At 40.9% G+C, this 21,633-nt stretch overlaps 1 long non-coding RNA gene and 1 pseudogene across 2 annotated transcripts in view; one reads left to right on the top strand and one right to left on the bottom strand.

The window, feature by feature from the left end:
* The window catches only part of LOC108520560 (uncharacterized), a 24,234-nt gene extending 4,087 nt beyond the window's left edge, over positions 1 to 20,147 (bottom strand). Inside the window, exons 1-2 of the long non-coding RNA XR_001882937.1 lie at positions 19,933 to 20,147; positions 8,019 to 8,089 (exon numbers count right to left, since the gene is read on the bottom strand). This is a non-coding gene — a long non-coding RNA (uncharacterized LOC108520560). The remainder of the gene's footprint in view (positions 1 to 8,018; positions 8,090 to 19,932) is intronic.
* Positions 5,466 to 5,979, top strand: LOC108520559 (multiple coagulation factor deficiency protein 2 pseudogene; annotated as a pseudogene). Its single transcript, XR_001882936.1, has one exon. The product of XR_001882936.1 is annotated as a multiple coagulation factor deficiency protein 2 pseudogene (transcript).
* Positions 20,148 to 21,633: the final 1,486 nt, after the last annotated feature.

Raw genomic sequence — 21,633 nt, 5'->3', positions numbered from 1 at the left:
TTTTTTTTTTTTTTTTTTTAATTTTCTTTCATTTACAGACTTCATGAAACTTATATTCTGTAGCTTTGACCCTCACCAATCTTGGAAGATTGATCTCTCAAGGACAAACCCAGTGCCTATTTCTCAGTCCTTTTTCTACTTGACATTTGCAGAACTGGCACTTTTGGCCACTGTTATACCTTAAAGCTTGAGCTTCTTTCAGGATCCATGATTCTGTGCTGATCTACACTTTTCCTACCTCCCAGCATTTCTTTGATTGTCAATGATCAGCTCTGTGATTTGGGACCAGGGTTAGGCCAGAATAATCTCATTTCATCAAGTTATAAAACTTGAGGTAGTGCAACTAGATTATACACTTCTTGAAGACAGAAATCTTGGTTTGTTTGTTGTTTTATTTTTGAGAGAAGGTCTTACTCTGTTGCCCAGGCTGGAGTGCAGTGGCACAATCATAGCTCACCGTAGCCTTGAACTCCTGGGCTCCTGCCACAGCTTCCTGAGTAGCTAGGGCTGCAGGTGTGTACCACCACACCCAAAATTTTAAAATTTGTTTGTGGAGACAGGATCTCACTATGTTGGCAAGGCTGGCCTCCATCTCCTGAACTCCAACAATTCTCCCACCTCGGCTTCCCAAAACACTGACATTACAGGTATGAGCCACCACACCTGCCAGAAATCTTGTTATTGATTGATACAAAACATCACAAAGTGCTGAGTAGACACTAAATGCCCTGTAATTATTGCTCACTGATTCCTCTTTATCATCTGTAATCAATCAACTTGACTTTATTCGATATAGATTAATAATTGATTTCTTTCTGTCTTTCTACTGCTGCTTCCAAGTTCTTGGTACCTTGTGCCTACATTACTAAATTGATCACTGTTGACTCACTACCATTATCTAGCTCCTTACTAAACTACTATTTTGTTAAAAAAAGTAGTCTACAGTTTCCCAGTGACCTCTGCCCCAAATGGAAACTTCTTTAACCTAAAGGCCTTTCATAGTTTGATCTACTTATTTACTTCCTTTCTCTTCTCAAAGATAATGCATGTGGGCAGGCCTGTTTTTTGTCCCTACTATACCCTCTTCTCACACTTTGCTGCTTTTCAAACCATTCCTTGGCACTTTTACATGTCCTACTTTCTTCTTTGTATTCCAGAAACCCTATCTACCCTTTTCTAAATGCTACGCTCATATCCTGACTCTGTGACACTTTCAGTCCCCTACCTTCTTAGAAATCTTTGTAGTGATGATTTGCATTATTCTCCTGTGTTAGACACCTTCTTTACTGTTTTCTGGTTCTTTCACAAGTACTTTTTTACATAAGCTGTTTTGAAGCTGTAAATCATCCTAAATCTTTTATAAACCTCATATAATACATAGTACAATGCTAGCCTGGACTCTAGTTTTAATCTAAATGCATAGAGTTTAATTTACCAGCATAATCTTTTTAGTCTTTTGAATGATGACGTAACCTCATAGGTGTTTTGGCCCATTTCGTTTTTCCTTGAATTTACGTATATAACTATTTAGACTGACTCCTTTAAATCCCCTGGGATGCTGACCTCTTGGCTTTCCAGTTCATGAGTTTATGTAAAGTAGTAAAACAGTGCCTGACATATAGTAAATGCTCAATAAATTCTAATTGTTATGATTCTACTGATTCACATTTGCCTATAGCTTTTTATTTTATTCCCTGCAGAGCCTTTAACTTCATTACTAGAAATGGAAAACTAGGATCACAATCAAATAAGCTAGAAGGTATTTCTTTTATCATAATAGGCCATAGCTATTTTACACACTCCATTGTGTGTAAAAAATGACTCAAGATGGCAAACAAGATACAATAAAATAGAAAACAAAAAACACATACAAATGAGCACTAGGAGATCAGGACAAGTTATGATAACCTACAGAGGTATTCAGTTAGGGATACAAACTGAGCATTCTGGCAACCAAAATGAGAAGGTTATTTGCTTAAATTGTTTTAGAAGGAAAAAAGTATGTCTATTCATCAAGGAAAACAAAGCTTTTCTAATACATAGAATTAAGATGAATTCCTCCATTTGTCTTCATGTAATTATACAATGTCTTTGATATAAAAAAATTTATATTTCATAACACCTAGTGTACAGTAGGTTCTCTGGTGAATAAATATTTAGTTCATAGTAGAAGGTCCAGAAAGGCAGATGTGAAGATTGTTCTTGGGATGGAGTGAGGTTCTCAGGAGCAGGGGGTAGTGTGTATTAAGTAATGAAATATTTACTGGGTACCAGAAGAAATGCTCTTTGTATATATTTGAATATAGTTATGCACCACACAAGGACATTTTGGTCAATGATGGACTGTAGATATGACAGTGATCACATAAGATTATAATGGAGCTGGAAAATGCCTATTACCTAGTGACATCATAGCACAATTATATGTTTGTGGTGATACTGGTGTAAACAAACTTACTGCACTGCCGTCATATAAAAGTATAGCACTAAAGGCCTAGTGTGGTGGCTCACGCTTGTAATCCCAGCACTTTGGGAGGCCGAGGCTGGTGGATCACCTGAGGTCAGGAGTTCAAGACCAGCCTGGCCAACATGGTGAAACCCCATCTATACTAAAAATACAAAAATTAGCTGGGTGTGGTGGCTCTCGCTTATAGTCACAGCTACTTGGGAGGCTGAGGCATGAGAGTCGCTTAAATCCAGGAGGCAGAGGTTGCCGTGAGCTGAGATCACGCCACTGCACGGCATCCTGGGCAACAGAGTGAGACTCGGTCTCAAAAAAAGTAGCACTACGTAATACTTGATAGGAAAGCACTATGTCACTGGTTTGTGTATTTGCCATACTTTTTATTATTATTAGGTTGGTGCAAAAGTAATTGCAATGGCAAAACCCGCAATTACTTTTGCACCAATTTAATATTTTAGAGTGTACTTCCACTTACTAAAAAAAAAGTTAACTGTGAAACAGTCTCAGGCAGATCCTACAGAAGGTATTCCAGAAGAAGGCATTGTTATCATAGGAGATGACAGCTCCATGCATATTACTGCTCCTGGAAGACTTTCCAGTCAGCTAAGATGTGGAACTATAAAACAGTGATATTGATAAGCCTGACTCTGCTCCTCTATCTACACCTATTTTCAAACCATATGGTGTCAGTGCTAGGCTGGACTGCACCAGCAGTCCAGGCAGCAGTGGCACCCCAGCTAGACATAGCTGTGTACCATGTCCTATGAGGAATAGGAGAACACCCTTTCTAACAATGAAGGCTCAGGGTCTAGGGGTACCTCAGGCCTCATGGCCTTATCTTGCATTAGGACTACAGGTCCCAAGACCTCTTGCAACTCTGCTGCTAAGAGACTTGTACTTATTGTACTCCACTGCTCTAAGTAGGTGCCCTACTTCGCTAAAGTGGATGTCTGTGCTGTCCCAGTTGGGGGGTCGTTACTCATGAACACACCCATCCTGCTATTGGGTAAGCCATCCACATGACTGTAACCCATCCAGCCACACTCTTGTGAGCCTGAAGGGCAGCATATATAGTTACTAACTGCTTCTTTATTAATGAACACTGGGGCTCAGCTCCCTTCCATAGTTGGGACTAAAAGCTTACTGGCACTTCCAAGCACTCCATATACTGCTGTAGGCCCTAGCCAACACTTTTTGTGGTTACATGCACATCTCGTTTAAATGGGCACCCCTGGTTAACTACCCACAGGGCTTATGTCATCAGAAGGGCTGTTTCAGCCTCATCCCAATCCCAGGCAAGAGGGGTGTTGCCACTTCCAAACCTGCAAGAGAACTAGAGGTTAACATAACATCATTAATAAGAAAATGATATATAATGGGGCTATACATACAGCCCTGCAGCAACACTATGAAAGTCCATTGTCGCCTTCCCATGAAGGCAAACTGTTCCTCGCTCTCTGGAGCAATGTTGATTGAGAGGAATGCATTGGTCAAGTCCACCACACAGTGGCACCATCCCAGTTCCATTGTCATAGGGTCCATCAAGTCCATGACAGGTGGCACAGCTGCCATGTCATGCAAAACATCCACCCCCAAGGATGTCCTCAGGCATGCAAGAGATATACACTGTGCATAAGTAGAGAGCCAAGCAGCCGATGCCAAGGTGCAAAGACACAGGTTTCGCTTTCACTGACCAGCTTTCATAGCTGTCTATGCAGCCTTGCCTGGAAACTTATCCAGGCTCAGGGACCAGTGGATTGCCAAGTCCATATATGGCCTTTGGTTGTCTAGTGTCCCCTACCAAGCCGGGCACCTTGGCCAGTTCTCTTATCACACAGAAAAGGCTTTACACTTCCACCAACTGCAGCAGGTACTCTTTGAACTGGAACACTCGGGCAGGACCAGGTTGTGTAGCAACATCCTTCTCCTGAATGACTTGCACCAAGTATGTACACAACTACCAACATTACTTGCTTAACTCCTGCAACTTACTTGGAGCACAGACACCATAGGAAGTGTACTCCACCACAGTAGAGGGTCTCTGGCCCACCCCTGGGGCCCAACAGCTGCTCATGCTCTATTTTCTGGCAGACCATTGGGTGAACCTGTAACAGAAGTTCTTCCTCCCTGCGTGTGTCCCACAAGGACTGGGCAGGGACTTCCTGCAGCAAAGTCACAAACATCCATCTGACTCTGGCAGAAAAAGCATGCTGCATCTCAGTGCTGTGCACTTCCAGGTGCTTCAGTGCCTTCTCCACACTTGCGGGGGACCCATCCACTGCCTCCCATGTTTCCACTGAAGCCCATCCTCGCAGCACGTTGCCACCTGGTACCACAGCCCATGCTGTAGCCACATAGCCATCCCAGGAGCCCTCAGGGGCTGAAGACCTACTCACCTCATCCCATCCTCATCACCAATTGTTAGGTTTAGGATTCAGGTCCAGCCCATGCTGAGGTCCAAGGGAGTGGGTCCCTGGGCAAATAGCTAACAGAACACTTGGCAGAGGAAGTAAGCAGGTGAAAGATGATTTTATTCAGCAATAGCTCTCATCAGCAGCTTACTCACACTAGCTCACTTACACCAGGTCTCTCACACTGTCCACTCTGTCTCAACTGCTTGAGCCGGCGGCTCCCACACACAGCTGAAGGGCTGGCTCTCCCTTGCCTTCAGGGTCAGCAGCTTAACTCTTTCTCTCTATGGGCATAAGCTGGTTCCTGGCTCCCCCTGCCCATCTGCTAGTTGGTCATTCTCCCTTACAGGGCAGTAGCTTCACTCTCTCTCTGGGCAACAGCACCTGCACAAGAGCCATGCCGAGCTTAGCCCTGCACACAGTGTCAGCAGGACAATTAAACCTTTTACAGACAATAGTGGCTCAGAGCCAAGTATGAACTTACACAAACAGGTTATATAACAAGTGGAAGGGTGTGCCTGCATGCCAAACTTGCTGAGTCATTCAGGCCTGGATGTCCACCTTGGCCTATTCCTTGACCAAAACACATCCATGTACCTTACAGAAAGTGTCATCAACAAACCAGAGGTGGAGATGTCACCACAAGAACTGCAACTCCATTACTTCAAAATGCACGATTATGATGGCAATGATTTGCTTGATGGCTTAGAACTCTCCACAGCCATTACTCATGTCCATAAGGAGAAAGGGAGTGAACAGGCACCACTAATGAGTGAAGATGAACTGATTAACATAAGAGATGGTGTTTTGAGAGATGATGACAAGAACAATGATGGATACATTGACTATGCTGAATTTGCAAAATCACTGCAGTAATGTTATTTGTCCATCTCTTGGTTATATGCAAATGTGATCTGTGATGATGTGATTGAATACTTTGATAATGCAAAATAACTCATTTCCAACTACTGCTGCAGCGTTTTGGTAAAAACCTATAGCAATTTGTTACACTGGGGTGAGAAGAGATCAAGAGAAATGAAAGAGAAGAGAAATGGGACATCTAATAGTCCCTAAGTGCTATTAAATACCTTATTGGACAAGGGCTTGCTTTTTAAAGCATCCTTGCAAGAATATTGACTAATTGGAGCTGAGTACTCAGGAGCTTCACTGTAGTAGAAAACTGCTAGTTTCTTAATTTTAATTCATGTTACCTGAAAAGCAAACAACAGACTTTGACAAGTGGACGTTTTTCAGTAACAGTGAAGGAGTGGAGTGAATGCCAAATGTTTGTCCTGGTGGTTCCTGTCTCTTCAGGTAAACCTGGTCAGTATTCTCTAAAGTTCCCCTGGCCTGAAAGACTACTTGCTCTGGGCAAATGGATATTTATTAGACTATTTCAAAGCCACAGCATAAGAAGAATATCAAATATTGAGTTCAGCCTAGCCACAGAGTCTAAGATTCTGTATCCTCTAGCCCTCTAGCATTTTGGAAATGGTACACCACTGGCTTGAGTGATTAATCTTTTTCAGATTTTCAGCATTTTATACAACTTACTGCCACATCCTTATACTTTATTACTTTTCTGTCTTCTTCAACCTGGGGGAGACCTTGAATTTAAATGTTTTCTAATCAATAGTGTTTTAGCTTTCTTAATATTTCTATTTCACTCTTGTTTCTAGGATTTCTTTTTTTTTGCAGTTTAGGAACTATTAGGAATGTCAGGACTTTATCAGCAGGGGTAAAACTACCAACTAGCCTAGCCTAAGTAGGAAGTGAAAAGATAATTCACCAAACAATGATTAACCCGATAGAAGTTCTATTCAGGAGGAATCTTGTTTAAATTACCTCTTTTAGCCTGAATACATGGATTCTTTTCAAATCAGGAAAGACTAGAAAAGGAACCCTAAAAATCCTTAAACAGTGTGAATCTTAATAGTATTTGAAAATAAGAAGTAACAGATTGTAATTTGGTTTATTGGATGTGATGGACATGCTGAAAGGATGATTGAATGAGAAAAAGAGACTGCATAAAATTTGCTATAAGATAGATAGAGACTTATTTTCTTTCTTAAAGTATTCTTATAAGAAAACAGGGCCAGGCGTCGTGGCTCAGGTCTGTAATCCCAGCACTTTGGGAGGCCGAGGCGGGTGGATCACAAGGTCAGGAGATGGAGACCATCCTGGCTAACATGGTGAAACCCCGTCTCACTCAAAATACAAGAAATTAGCCGGGCGTGGTGGCAGGTGCCTGTAGACCCAGCTACTTGGGAGGCTGAGGCAGGAGAATGGCGTGAACCTGGGAGGCGGAGCTTGCAGTGAGCTGAGATCGTGCCACTGCACTCCAGACTGGGAGAGAGAGCGATACTTCGTTTCAAAAAAAACCAAAAACAAACAAAAAATCACAACAAACAAGAAAGCATATGTATTTGTAAAAATGATCTCCTGTGTCAAATATTTGTGCAGTCAGAGCTGACTTGTAAACTATTCTTGTAATATCTCATTATTTTGAAAGATTTATGTAATGAATTCTAGATATATGACCAATAAAAATGATGAAACAAACAAAAAAGTTATAGTAAGTTAAGGTTAGTTTATTATAGAAGAAAAAATATTTTAAAAATAAATTTAGTGCAGGCTAATGTACAGTGTTTATAAAGTCTACAGTAGTGTAGTCTTCATTAGATGAACTATAATGTCCTAGACCTTCATATTCACTCACTACTCACTCACTGATACCTAGAGCAACTTCCAGTCCTGTAAGCTGTAGTCACAGCAAGTGCCCCATATATGTGTGACATTTTAAAATGTTTTACACTGTATTTTTACTATACTTTTTCTATGTTTAGATGTATTTTGATACACAAATATTTATCATTGTATTACAATTGCCTCTAGTATTCAGTACAGTAACATGATGTACAGGTTTATAGCCTAGAAGAAATAGACTATGCCATATATTCTAGGTGTGTAGTTGACTATACTATGTAGGTTTGTGAAAGTATACTCTATGATGTTACAAGGACAAAATTACCTAATGATGCACTTTTCAGAATATACTGCTATCCTTAAGTGACATAACTGTAATTTAATTCACTACATTATGGGAAGATGAAATTAAAATATACAGATGTTGAATAACTTACACAAGGGCCAGTATTTTACTCCAGTTCTGCCGACTCCAGTACTGGATCTCTTAAACTGGATCCTAGCAGATCTAAGAAAGAAAGGGAACTGTTTAAGGAAAGTCAGAGGTAGGAAAATGTTCTCAGTTTGTTTAAGTAGTTGAACTCACTTGCTTATGGCAGGGGGTTCAAAGAAGTTGAAAAGAAATTGGTGATTTGGAATTTCATAACTATATGATTGCAGCCTTTAGTATCAGGTTGCATTTGGATTTCATCTTTTAAGCCATAAAGGAATTATGGGAGGTTCTTTTTTTAGACAGAGCCTTGCTCTGTCACCCAGGCTGGAGTGCAGTGGTGTGATCTCAGCTCACTGCAACCTCCACTTCCCAGGTTCAAGCAACTCTCCCACCTCAGCTTCCTGAGTAGCTGGGACCACAGGCACGCACCACCATGCCTGGCTAATTTTTGTATTTTTAGTAGAGATGGGGTTTCACCATATTGGCCAGGCTGGTCTCAAACTCCTGACCTTGGGTGATCCACCTGCCTCGGCCTCCCAAATTGTCGGGATTGCAGGCATGAGCCACTGCACCCAGCTATGGGAGGTTTTTGTTCATAGTAAAGTCTGGCTTGAGGGTGAAGATTAATCTGGTGGAAGAGACTGGATGGTTTAGAAATGAGAGATGGTAGACAGAAACTAGGTGAGAAGCTGGGGTTCTTAAAATAACAGTATTGGGAAATAGCAGTGGACAGATGAAGAAACTGGCGTCTTTGTGCTACTACAACAAAAACTTGTGGTGGGGTAATTTATAAAGAATTTTTTTTCTCACAGTTCTGAGGGCTAGAAGTCCAATGTCAAGGCACCAGCCCATTTGGTATTTGGTGAGGGCTTCTGTGTGCTTTCAAGATGGTGCCTTGTTGCACAACCTCCAGGGGGGACAAATGCTATATGGCTTCACATAGCAGAAGTGATGGAAGGGCAAAAGAGGCTTAAAACTCCAGGCCTTTTATGAGGCACTAATCCATTCAAGAGGAATGAGTTCTCATGATTTAATCACTTCCCAAAAGACCCCACCTCCTATACCACCACAATGGGGATTAAGTTTCAATATATGAATTTTGGGGACATTCTGAAAGCAAACAGAAAAGGAAAGATCCAGTGAAATTGGTGACTAGATATGGGCAAGGGAGCAAGGGACGAGTGGCTACATTCCTTAAAGTGGTATTGTTACTTAACTTACATGTAAGCTACTAGGGTGTGCAGAGGGGGGTTTCTGACATATAATCAGCAGTCATGAACACAAAGCATAATGTAGGTTGAATGTCTGATGAAAATAGCCTATATCTTTTTATTGCAAAGTCAATAAGTAGAACCAGAAACTTTGGGGTTTGCAGTGAGGAAGTTCAGATAGAAGGCCTGAGGGTAAGAGTGATCCAGAGAAGGCAGACCTATTTTAAGAAGAAATTAAGGGTCTTCTGTTGTGACCTGAATTACTGTGACTTGGCTCTCACATTTAAGTAGAACATCTTCAAAATAATCTCCTATTTTACAAGGAGCCTATATCTAGGTGCTTTGCATGGGCCCTTACTTTTCTGTCAGCCAGCAGGTGGAGGGAGAGAAAGGCCCCTGTGGAGGCCAGTCGCCCTCCCTCCTCACTTGCCAGGTCCCCTAGCCCATCCCTCGGTGGGAATCGCAGTATGTGAGGAGGGACATGGGAGCTAATACTGCGGTGTGGATGAGGAGCCTCTGGGCGCTACTCTCTGGACATGCTCCTGTCCCATCACGCCCCCAGTAGGCTGGCTGGGACCACCGCAACATGGTGGCAGTGGGCACTCCTAGAAGATAAGGGCAGGCAACTGCCACAAACTCTATTTGACTGCTTTTGGGTAGAGCCATGGGGGTTGGGTGGGGTGGTATTTAAAACAAGATCAGCCAAGAGCAAGAAAAGCTTGGTGTCCTGGAACGGGCCAGCGTCTCCTAGGAAACATACTCTGCGGGGTTGCATGCTCAGGGCCACCTGGTTCCACAGTAGGTAGGAGTTGCCCCAGGCCACCATCAGCGAGGTAAAGCAAGTGCTCAAAGCAGAGAGCTGGGCCAGTTGGGTCAGCACGCCTTCCCTACTGTCAGGAGCAGTGTAAGGTTAGAGACAACCAGGTCCACGCATGTGTGTCTTTCCACAATGTCAGGCTTTTACTAATGCTATTCCAGTCACAAAAGCCATGAGCTACATGCAGTTCCCAAGGAGGCAATTCTCCTTAGTACTTCCCTTTCACTCTGCAGGCAGAGCTGTGGGCACACAGGCATAAGCCACTCCACAAGTCGGTCAATATTGTAAATATTGACGAAAAGAGTCAAACTCTAAAATATTTGAAGAGATTTATCCTAAGCCAAATATGTGACCATGGCCTGTGACACAGCCCCAGGACATCCTAAGAACATGTGCCTGTAGCTTGGCTTTAGACATTTTAGAAAGACATAAGACATCAATCAATACATGAAAGATGTACATTGGTTTGGTTGGAAAAGGCAGGGGCTTCCAGGTCATACGTGGTGAGAGACTCACTTGAACCCACAAGTCTGAGGCTTCAGTGAGCTATGATTATGCCACTGTACTCCAGTCTGAGTGACAGAGCAAGACCCTGTCTCTGAAAGTAAATAAATAAAAATTGTATGGCAAAGGATATGAAGGAGATAGGATAATCATAGGATAATAAGATTTAAGAGGCCAGGCGTGGTGGCTCATGCCTGTAATCCCAGCACTTTGGGAGGCAGAGGTGGGTGGATCACCTGAGGTTGGGAGTTCGAGACCACCCTGACCAACATGGAGAAACCCCGTCTCTACTAAAAATACAAAATTAGCCGGGCGTGGTGGCACATGACTGTAATCCCAGCTACTCGGGAGGCTGAAGCAGGAGAATCACTTGAACCTGGGAGGCGGAGGTTGCAATGAGCAGGAGATCATGCCATTGCACTCCAGCCTGGGCAACAAGAGTGAAACTCCATCTCAAACAAAGAAAGAAAGAAAAAAAAAGATTTAAGAAAATGAGTTTGAGGGAAGTCAAGACACTTAAATCCATACCTTTTATGGTTTGGGGAAGAGTTTTAATTTTTATCTCAGATCATAAAACCAGTTAAATTCATTTTAATATTCTCTCAGAAATACTTAACTTGATAAAACATAATGTTTGCTCATTTTTAATTATGACAAATTTAAAACATACACAAAATTAGAGAGACTAGTAAAATGGACTCCTATGCTCATTGTTCAGGTTTAACAACTATCAACATTTTGCCTCATTTGGCTTTATTTGTTCCTTTTTTCTTCATTTTATTATTTTGATATTTTAAATAAAACTGAGACATCATATAGTTTCCTTCCTACGTATTTCATTATGCATTTCTAAAAACCATGGACAATTTCTTACCTAACCAAATGCTACTATCATACTTAATAAAGTTAACAGTAATTCCTGGTATACCCTTCATTTTGTAAATAAAACATAACTTGACTTACATCTTCTGTTTGGGAAATTTGGAAGAAAAAAGGTAGCCCTGAGTCTGGATGTGGATCCATGCTAAATTTAGGGGTTGAAACTGGACCTTTCTTCCATATGACTCTCACCTTTTCTATTCAGATCCTGGAGTAGAACTGCATTAGCTGAACACAATGGATCCTTCAGAGCATTGGCTTCCTGCTGGGGAGCTGGAGATTTGAGATCTCAAGAACTACTTTCTAATATTCTTGTTCACTATCCATCTTCTCTGATAAGCCTGGTTCCATCATTGATCATTTCCTTACAACTTCATAGTCTAAAATTACTCATTGAACATTGAACATATGGAAACCAAAATTAAAAATATCTAAACCATCAGCAAATCCTGTTGGCTTTACTTCAAAATTGTTCTAGAATCAAACCATTTGCCACCATTTTCACCCTGAACCAAGCTGCCACCATATCTCTGCTAGACTATTGCCTAACTTATCTCTTTGTTTTCATCCTTGTCCCTCTCAACCACCCCCATCGCTCATACAACCTATTTTCAACACATTAGCCAGAAAGATCCTTTTTGTTTAAAATTAAAACTGCTCCTACTCAGAATCTTCCAGTAGCTTTTCATCTCACTCATAGTAAAAGTCAAAGTCCTTGCAGTGACCTACAAGGCCCGACATAGTGTGGTCCTTCATGACCTCTTGAGTCTAATCTCCTATTGCTCTATTCTCTTTCACTTTACTGTAGCCACACTGGCCTCTTCGTTATTCCTAAACATTCCAGGCCACTCTTGCCACAGAACTTTCACATTTGCTATTCCTTCTGCTTGCAGGCTTTTGCTCAGATATCCGGATGGCTCTTTCTTTCTCTCACCTTCTATGACACCTATTTAATAAGCTGTTTCTCGTTGCCCTATTTAAAATTATGATACATATCCCATCGGTGTTTTGTATCCTATCTTACTTTATTTTTCTTCATAGTATATACTCTATACTTTTAAAAAATATTATTATCTCCCCCTTCAGTGAGACACAAGTGAGAGTTCCCCATAAGCAGGAAGGGAGGTTAGCAAACAATGCTGTTATCTAAATGCAACTTTAAGCGATCTCTCCTGGCCTTTACCCTTTGGAAGTGAGTAGGGTACAGAAAAATTACCTAAAATACCCATGGACTCATACCTCATGACAGTATGTAACCCTGGGCAAATCATTTAATCTCTTTGAGGCTGTTTCCTAAAATGTAAAATGTTGTTAAAAGTATCTTCCCTTCCTACCTTACAGGGATATTTTGAGAGGAATATGAAATGACAAGAAAAGTCTGTAATGAGCAGTAACCATCTGCAATGAGTATACAATGGGCTGATTGTAATCTCAGGCTATTGGTGAGCTGGCTGTTAACTCAGTAGGTCTGTTGGCGGGCTGAACTACTCTACAGTTGGTTCGAGAAGCCCACAGAGAAAAGGCCTCTTACATAAGTCCTGAGTCAGACATCAACTTTATGTTTCTAATGAGTAATGGTTGCTTAGAAAGGTTATACCATACTCTATTTTTCTCTATCTTGATTTTCAGCTAGCCACATTTTAGTAAAAAAAAAATTATCAAAGAAAAATTTTAATGTAGAAAATCCTCTGTAATTATATTTCTGTTACTGGAAAAGACTGACAGTGTTAGAATTTTCAAGAAAAAATGCTTTTCTCTAACTTTAGGAACTTCAGTGTTCTAAGGACATGAGTTTGAGAATTATTGGTATAAGAGTTTGGTATAAAACTGAGACATCAGTTTTCTGAGGAGGTGTTTCTTGGATGCAATAAGGAATTAAAGAGACTGACTGTAACATGGAGTTAGTCTCAGGTTGCCAAGGTCTACCATATACTTTATGTTTTGGAACATTTCTTACCTCAAAAATCCCATTACTTCCTTTTAAATATAAGGACTAAAAAGCTGTTCCAGGCCTCTCTTATCATGTAAAATGAGTCAAGACATTATAGTGGTTGAAAAAGTGGGCTCTGAAGTTTGAATCCTGGTTCTGTCATATATTGGCAGTGTGACCTCAGGCAAGTTATTTAATCTTTCTGTGTCTGTACTAGTTTGCTAGGGCTGCCATAACAAAGTACCACAAACTGAGTGGCTTAAACAACAGAAATGTATTGTCTCACAGTTCTGGAGACTAGAAGTCCCTAATGAAGGTGCCATTAGGGATGTTTCCTGCTGATGGTTCTGAGGGAGAATCTGTTCCAGACCTCTCTCCTAGTTTCTGGTAGTGTCAGTCATTATTTTGCTTGTAGATGGCATTCTCCCTGTATCTTAACATTATCTTGCCTCTTTACTTGTCTCTCTCTGTGTCCAAATTTTCCGTTTTTAAGGATGAGTCATACTGGATTAGGGCCCATCCTAATGACCTCATCTTAACCTGATTATCTGCAAAGTCTATTTTCACCATCTTTTGGGGAAGACACAATTACACCTATAACAGTGTTTTAGTTTCCTTGTCTATAAAAGGAGAATGGTGATTAGCTACCTGATAGGACTATTGTAAGGGAATTTTGAGTTAAGAGATGGCATATGTTTAGAATAATTTCTAGTCTATAACAATTACCCAAAAGGATAGAGGGTAAGATTTACTTATGTAGACTTGGGAAAATGAATAAACCGAAATTGAAAGGCAGATCATCTACCACGGATATCTGTTACCAGGGCAGATTTGGCTCATCATGCTTCCTAGTCCTTTCTCCCTATCTTCTGTGGAACAAGCCTACCACCCACTTCTCTGGTATCATGACAATACCCTAACAACTGAGAAGGACTTGCCTTTAGTTTGTATATGTCTCTGTTTGAATCTCTCCTCCCCTTATTTTTCCCAATCATGGGACGATGTTCAAAAGGCATCAGGTCCTTCAAATATCATTTGGTATTTTAGGAGAGCTGAGTGTCAGGCCTTGCCAGTCATTCCCAGGGTGTGTGACCCTAGACAACTCTTTCTCTTATCTGGATCTCACTGACCCCTGCTATAAGAGTTTCATTATTCACGTTTACATAGCACTTTGGAATTTTCAAAGTAATTTTGTTATGAGTTTGTCTTATTTAAGTCTCAAAATATCCTATTGCAGTAGGGTTATTATCATTCCATTTTATAATAATATTGAGATTTAGAGAGATGATTTAGTTGAACAAGATGACACAGATAGAAAAATCCCAAATTATCAAAATCTAGTCCCTTGACTCTTGAGTACAATGCTTTTTGCATTATCCTGCTGTGTCTGAGGGATACTTTGTCTTCTCATTTGCATAAACTGAACTAGTGGAACATCCCCTTGTTAGAATGGGAAAACCAATCCCCCAGGCATTTAGTCCATGCCTATCTCAATTCTGGGGGTCATGAAAGACTCAAGACAGTATGAAAAAACAAACTTCCAAAATGCTTTGAAAAATAAGTATTTTCTAGTTTCAAAGTGGCTCTAAGAGGAAATTACTGCACATTGCAAAGCAAAAGTGTCAAAAAATATATTTTTTCACTCCTCTTTCTGATTTTGATCCCCATTTTTCCTATCCCCTTCCTAAACTCTATCAAATCCCTATTCCAGCCTAATTTTTCATTTTCTTGCCCGTTCTCTTTCTCTCTAGACAATTCTGGTTTTTTTTCCCCCTCAATCCTTTCAGAGTTCCAGGGATGTTGGACTTTTATCCCCCATTTTCTGAATTCCCATGTTCCATGAGACTGCCTCCCAAACTGGTGTTAGACAGAGGAGGGAGACTGGCTTTCCAGTTCTTTTTCTGACCTTGGCTCAGAACTTTGAGAAATCCTGGAGAAGAGTCCACGACAGCCTCTGCTTGCCAAACTCTATATAATCATGCACACATCCTTTATTTTCTGGTCCTCAATTTGCCCATGTGTAAATAAAGAGATTGGATGAACTTCATTGCTTGAGGTTGATTCTGGTTCTGAGAGTCTATGCAGGACAACTTCCTCCAGACAAGCAGGGCTTTAATGGTGAACTGAGAAAATGCTCATAAGAATATTGTTAAATAGAAAACCTGAATACTAAACTACGTATGTAGTATAATTTCAGCTATGTAAAACAAAATAATTTACTAATCTAACTTATATGTACTGAGCACTCCACAGTCTACAACTTTTTCATTTTGCTTCATTTGACACTATAGGAGATGCCTCACAAGTGTCATATGGACAGGGACTGACCAGCTAGACCAAGTTTCGTAGGCTGTGAACCTCAGCCCCATAGGTCCAGAAACTGGGTATTTTTCAGGGCACTGATGTTACAGAGTCTCTTGGGGACAATTCACAATAGCAAACCTCACAAAAGACAGTTCCTAAATATATTTTGCTGAATGCTAATGGAGACTGTATCTTTCCAGTGAAATAATTAATGGGTTCCATGTTTTAAGGTGTCAGAGAGAAGACTGCTTGTTGATCCTTGAGTCAGAGGCAACGGAAAAGGTAGTCATGAGGGAGAACCTATTCAGGCCACAGGGGTATGTTTATGTGTCCTCATGCCATAACAGAGTACATGTTGCTAGTGACTAATATGCTCCTGGGTGGACTCCACATCTCTCCAGCCCTGGATAGGACCTGGCAGACCCCAGTCCTTGAGTTCTAGGGTTTTTGGCTTCATGATGACCATCTCCATTTGGTTAATATATTTTGTCCTGAGATTGGCACATTCAGCTTTTCATTTTTATTTCAATTCATTGATTAGGTAAATTTGTATCCTACTTACAGTATATATTTGTGCCTGTTTTCCTCCATACTTGTTCACGTTTGATTTTGACAAAATTTTCATTTTTTCTGCCTAACAGGGAAAATGGTATTTCATTGTAATTTTAACTTGCATTTTTCTGACCCTAGGCAGTTGCACATCATGGTATAAATTCACTGCAGATTTTTTTCTTTTCTGAATTTTAATTTATATTTTGTATTCTTTCTGCTATTTGGTTATGTGCCTTTTAAAAATTGATTTATAAACATTACTTATATAGTCTGGGTATTATGCCTTTATTTGTTCCACATTCTCTTCCCAATCTGTAACATATGCTTTAATTTGGCTTCTGTTATTTTAAATACAAAGGTGCTAAATTTTAATGTAGTCATGAGTGTCTTTAATTTTAATTCATGAGTATTTTATTTTATTTTTTTGTCTCATGGTGTCTTCCCTACCCCAAAATGTAAATCTAGTGTCCTATATTTTAAAATATATTTTAAGTTTGTTGCTTCACACTTAGAATCTTTAATCCATCTGATATTTATCTTGTTAATTGAGTAAGGTGATAAACTAATTTTTTTTCTATATTCATAGCTAATTTTCTAACCACTTTTAAATTTTAATTTTAGTATTTATTTATTTATTTATTTTGAGACAGTCTTACTCTGCTCTGTTGCCCAGGCTGTAGTGCACTGGCACAATCTCGGCTCACTGCAACCTCTGCCTCCCAGAGGTTCAAGCTATTCTCCTGTCTCAGCCTCCCAAGTACCTGGGGTTACAGGCCTGCACCATCACCTTGGCAAATTTCTTTTGATTTTTCTAGTAGAGACAGGGTTTCGCCATATTGGCCAGGCTGGTCTCAAACTCCTGACCTCAAGTGATCCACCCACCTTGGACTCCCAAAGTGCTGGGATTACAGGCGTGAGCCACCACACCCAGTCGCCTACCACTTTTTTAGAGATGTTCGTTATCTTCCTAAGATTTGAAGATCCTAATTCAGACTTTGTTTTGTGATTTTGTACACTTTCCCTGCGGGGTACATATCTAATTTCAATATTTAGATAGATAGATAGATAGATAGATAGATAGATAGATAGATAGATAGATAGATAGATGATGTCTAAAGCTTTCTTAAGCCCTGGTCAGTATTTCCATACCTTCAACAGCTAAAACCAAAATCCTTGATTTATCAGTGTTTCATCTCTTCTCATGCTCCGCAACAATCTTACAGCAAATCCACTAAAATATATGTAAAATCTGACCACTTCTCACCACTTCAACTGTGACTACCCCTGTCTGGGCCACTGTTATCTCTCACCTGGATTCCTGCATTGCATTTCTCCCAGCATTCTCACTTCCCCTCATGCCCCTCCACAGTCTCATCTCAGCTAGCAGCCAGAAAAATCCTGCTAAAACTGAGTCTGATTCTGTCACTTCTTTGTCCCAAAGCCTGTACTGGCTCCACATCTCACTTGGCTATGCTCACTCCTTGGGTCCTGAAGCCACTATTCCCTTTGTCTGGAATCCTTTTCCCTTTCACATCTGCGTGGTCAAATGCTTTATTGCCTGTCAGTCTTTGCTCAAATAGCATTTTCTCATGAAGCCTACACTCCAGTTGCAACTCTGGTTACTCTCCACAACCAATCTTGATACTCTACATATTTTCCATAGCATTCATTGCCCTCTAAATTACTAAAGTATCCAATAAATGTTTCTATGGATTGTAATATTCCCAGGTACCCAACAAACATTTGTTTAATGAATGAAGGAACAGCCTACTAAATACTTCCTTTTATCCCTCAGGCATTTCACATTCATCCTGTTCAAAATTCATTAGTTTTCTCCCAAAACTGTCTATTCCTCCATGCTAGATGGCTAAGAGTCAGTTTCTTTCAACTCCTCCTTACTCTCACCATGACAGTCTTCTCTGGCCACAACTGTGCAATCTGTGAGCACCAAGCCCTGCTCCTTAATCCCTCCTCTCCCTACTATCTCTCCATGCCCAGTGTTAGCTACTCTGGTTGAAAGGCACATCATTAATAGTTGCTGGTGTCTGTGAAGAATGTCCCACTACACCACATGTCCTCAGGGGAATATAAATTAAAATAATAATGAGATACCATTATACATCTATGAGAATGGCCCAAATCCTGAACACTGACATCACCAAATGCTGATGAAGGATGTGGATGAATGGGAGCTGTCATTCATTGCCGGTAGAGATGCAACATGGTACAGTCACTTTGGAAGACAGTTCGGTGGTTTCTTACAAAACTAAACATACTCTTACTGTACAATTCAGCAATCGCACTCACTGGCATCAATACAAAGGAGCAGCTTTATTCACAATTACAAAAACATGGAAGTAACCAGTATTTCCTTCAGTAGGTGAATGTATAAACAGCAGTACATCCAGCCAATGGAAGATTATTCAGTGCTAACAAGAAATGAGCTATCAAACAATGAAAAAACATGGAGACAACTTAAATGCATATTAATATGTGAAAGAAGCTAATCTGAAAAGACTGCATACTGTACAGCTCTAACTATATGACATTCTAGAAAAGGCAAAAACAGAAAAAGATCAGTGGTTACTAAGAGTTAATGAGGAGGGAAGGAACTGGTGAAGCACAGAGGATTTTTAAGTCAGTGAAACTATTCTGTCTGTACTCTAATGGTGGATACATGTCACTGTACATTTGTTCAAATCTGCAGAATGTACATCAAAAATAAATCCTACTCTCAGCTGTGGACTCTGAGTAGTAATATGTGTCAATATAAGTTCATGAATTGTAACAAATGTACCATTGAAGGATGTTGAAAATGGGAGAGGCTATGCCTTTGTGGGAGCATGGTATATGGGAAATATCTATAGCTTCCACAGTTTTGTCATGAACCTAAAACTACTATAAAAAAAAAAGTCTATATTTATCCAATCTTAGGACCAAAAATAAATAAGAGATGAATTAATTAATCAAGGCAATGATCATCAAGGGCTGACAGCATAACCATTACATACCTCCCAGTATTAGTATTATGGCACTACCTATGAAGTGTCTCTCCATGTACATATATATGACACTAATCGAACTCCTTGAATTTATTGATTTATAGGAAACATGAACAAAAGATATATGTTAAATGACACTGGAGGAATATAACTAACAAAGTACACTACAACTATGGGAAACTCTATATGACAACCCAGCTAATTCAACAAAAAACTGAAAGATGGAGTTTGGTGATTGCATAGTCCCCTTGAACCATCCAAGGCAACTATGCATTTTCTCTAGAAATTCAGAGAGCAGGCCTGACGTGGTGGCTCACGCCTGTAAATCTTGGCACTTTGGAAGGCTGAGCGGGGAAGGGATTGCTTGAGCCCAGGAATTTGAGACCAGCATGGGCAACACAGGGAGACCCTGTCTCTACAAAATATTTACAAACTTAGCCAGGCTTGGTGGCACATGCCTGTGGTCCCAGCTACTCAGGAAGCTGAGGTGGGAGGATCGCTTGAGCCCAAGAGCTTGGTGGCACATACCTGTGGTCCCAGCTACTGGGAAAGTTGAGGTGGGAGGATCGCTTGAGCCTAGGAGGTCGAGGCTGCAGTGAGCCATGGCTACACCCCAGCCTGGGCAACAGGACGAGGCCCTGCCTCAAAACAAACAAACAAACAAAAAACAACAAAGAAAGGAAAAAGAAAAGAAATTCAGAGACCACTGTGGCACGTACAGCGGAGTCTAATGACAAGTGGTCTGGATGACCTGATGTTGGGGATGACTGTATAGATTCCACACATTCCACTAAACCCCAGCCTGAAGCAAGAGAGATGTTCCTTTTCGATGCTCTTTTTAAGGGTTCTGAGATGTCTGTTTTTCACTTTTTTACCCTTTGAAGATTGATTTCTTCTCCCCTTTAACCTTATCTTTCTGTAATCCACATCCTTCTGTGAGCCTTGAAAACAAAACGACAAAAAATAAATAAATAAATAAAAAATAAAAAATCTACCACTCACCACCTCGTTGATAATTATGGAAGATTTTGCTGTTTTACCTTAATCCTAATCTTCCCTAGTAAAGCAATCAGAAATGACTTCAATACCAGCAGTTTTTGGACATGCTCCTCATGTGATTCTCCTGTTTCCCAAAATCTCAAGCTGGAAAAGCCCTGGGTCAGGTTTGTTTTTCCTGGAAAAGATTCCTGTTTCCCAGAGGCAAACCAGTACTATGAACGCCATACAGTTACTATCTGTTCCCTGCAGTATCGCCCAAACCTGATACACTGGGCTGCACTTTTCCCCATTGTCAAACAAGGGATCCAAATCTAGTTTCAGAGTCTGACACACAGGAACCTTCGTATACCAGGAATTTCTTTCATATACAGCACCCGGTTTTACACAGCTTTCTCCCTCGTCCTCGATTCAGTCTCTGCCGTTATGAGGTTCATAATCGAGATCCTAGGTCCCTCATCCCCTTTATTAGCAGGCAAGGGTGCGCAGAGACTCAGGTCCCTTCTCCCAAAGCAGAAATGGCCTTGAAGGGAGGCTGAACCTCGGAAGTGGCCTCGGAGGGAGGCCCAGCAACCGCGCCCTCCTCTTTGCCATATCTCTTGGATGCTAGTCGGGTACGTAGCCTCAGTCTGCGAACTACAATTCCCAGAAATCTCCGAGCCGCTTATCGTCACAGTGCCTTAGACTCCATTTCCCAGAAGTCTTAGGGAGGATTTCCACGCGCCTCAGAAACCCCGTGAGCGGTCATCCGCTTTCGCCCTAAGAATCTAAAGGCTAGCTGGGTGGGTAAAGTGCTGTCTGTGTAGTGGGTCTCGTTTTGCGGAGATTGTCCAACAGGAATCGCTTCTTTTCACTTCTTTTTCTAACAAAGTGATAATTCAGAATGCAGCCTTTGTCCTTTTTTTGTTAGATTTTGTTCACTTAACATGTATTTTCCAAGCCTATTACATTCGTCTAGATTTCTGATTTGTGGGCTGTGAGACTGTGAGGACAGAGACCCTCTCATATTGTTTTATACTGTTTTATACTCAGTACCTGTTTTAAGAAAAAACAAGGAAGTAAAACCAAAGACAGGCAGCCTGGCGCCAGGCCTGAAACCAGCCCTGGGCCTGCCTGGCCTAAACCCAGTAGTTAAAAATCAACTCATAACTTAGAAACCAATGTTATTCATAGATTCCAGACATTGTATAGAAGAACATTGTGAAACTCCCTGCCCTCTTCTGTTTCACTCTGACCACCGGTGCATGCAGCCCCTGTCACGTACCCTCTGCTTGCTCAAATCAATCACGACCCTTTCATGTGAAATCTTTAGTGTTGTGAGCCCTTAAAAGGGACAGAAATTGTGCACTCAGAGAACTCGGATTTTAAGGCAGTAGCTTGCCAATGCTCCCAGCTGAATAAAGCCCTTCCTTCTACAACTCGGT

Source organism: Rhinopithecus bieti, unplaced genomic scaffold (assembly GCF_001698545.2).
Source record: "Rhinopithecus bieti isolate Rb0 unplaced genomic scaffold, ASM169854v2 scaffold_51227, whole genome shotgun sequence".
Classification (NCBI taxonomy): Eukaryota; Metazoa; Chordata; class Mammalia; order Primates; family Cercopithecidae; genus Rhinopithecus; species Rhinopithecus bieti.
Note: the sequence above shows the minus strand (reverse complement) of the source record. Positions and strands in the feature narration are given on the sequence as shown.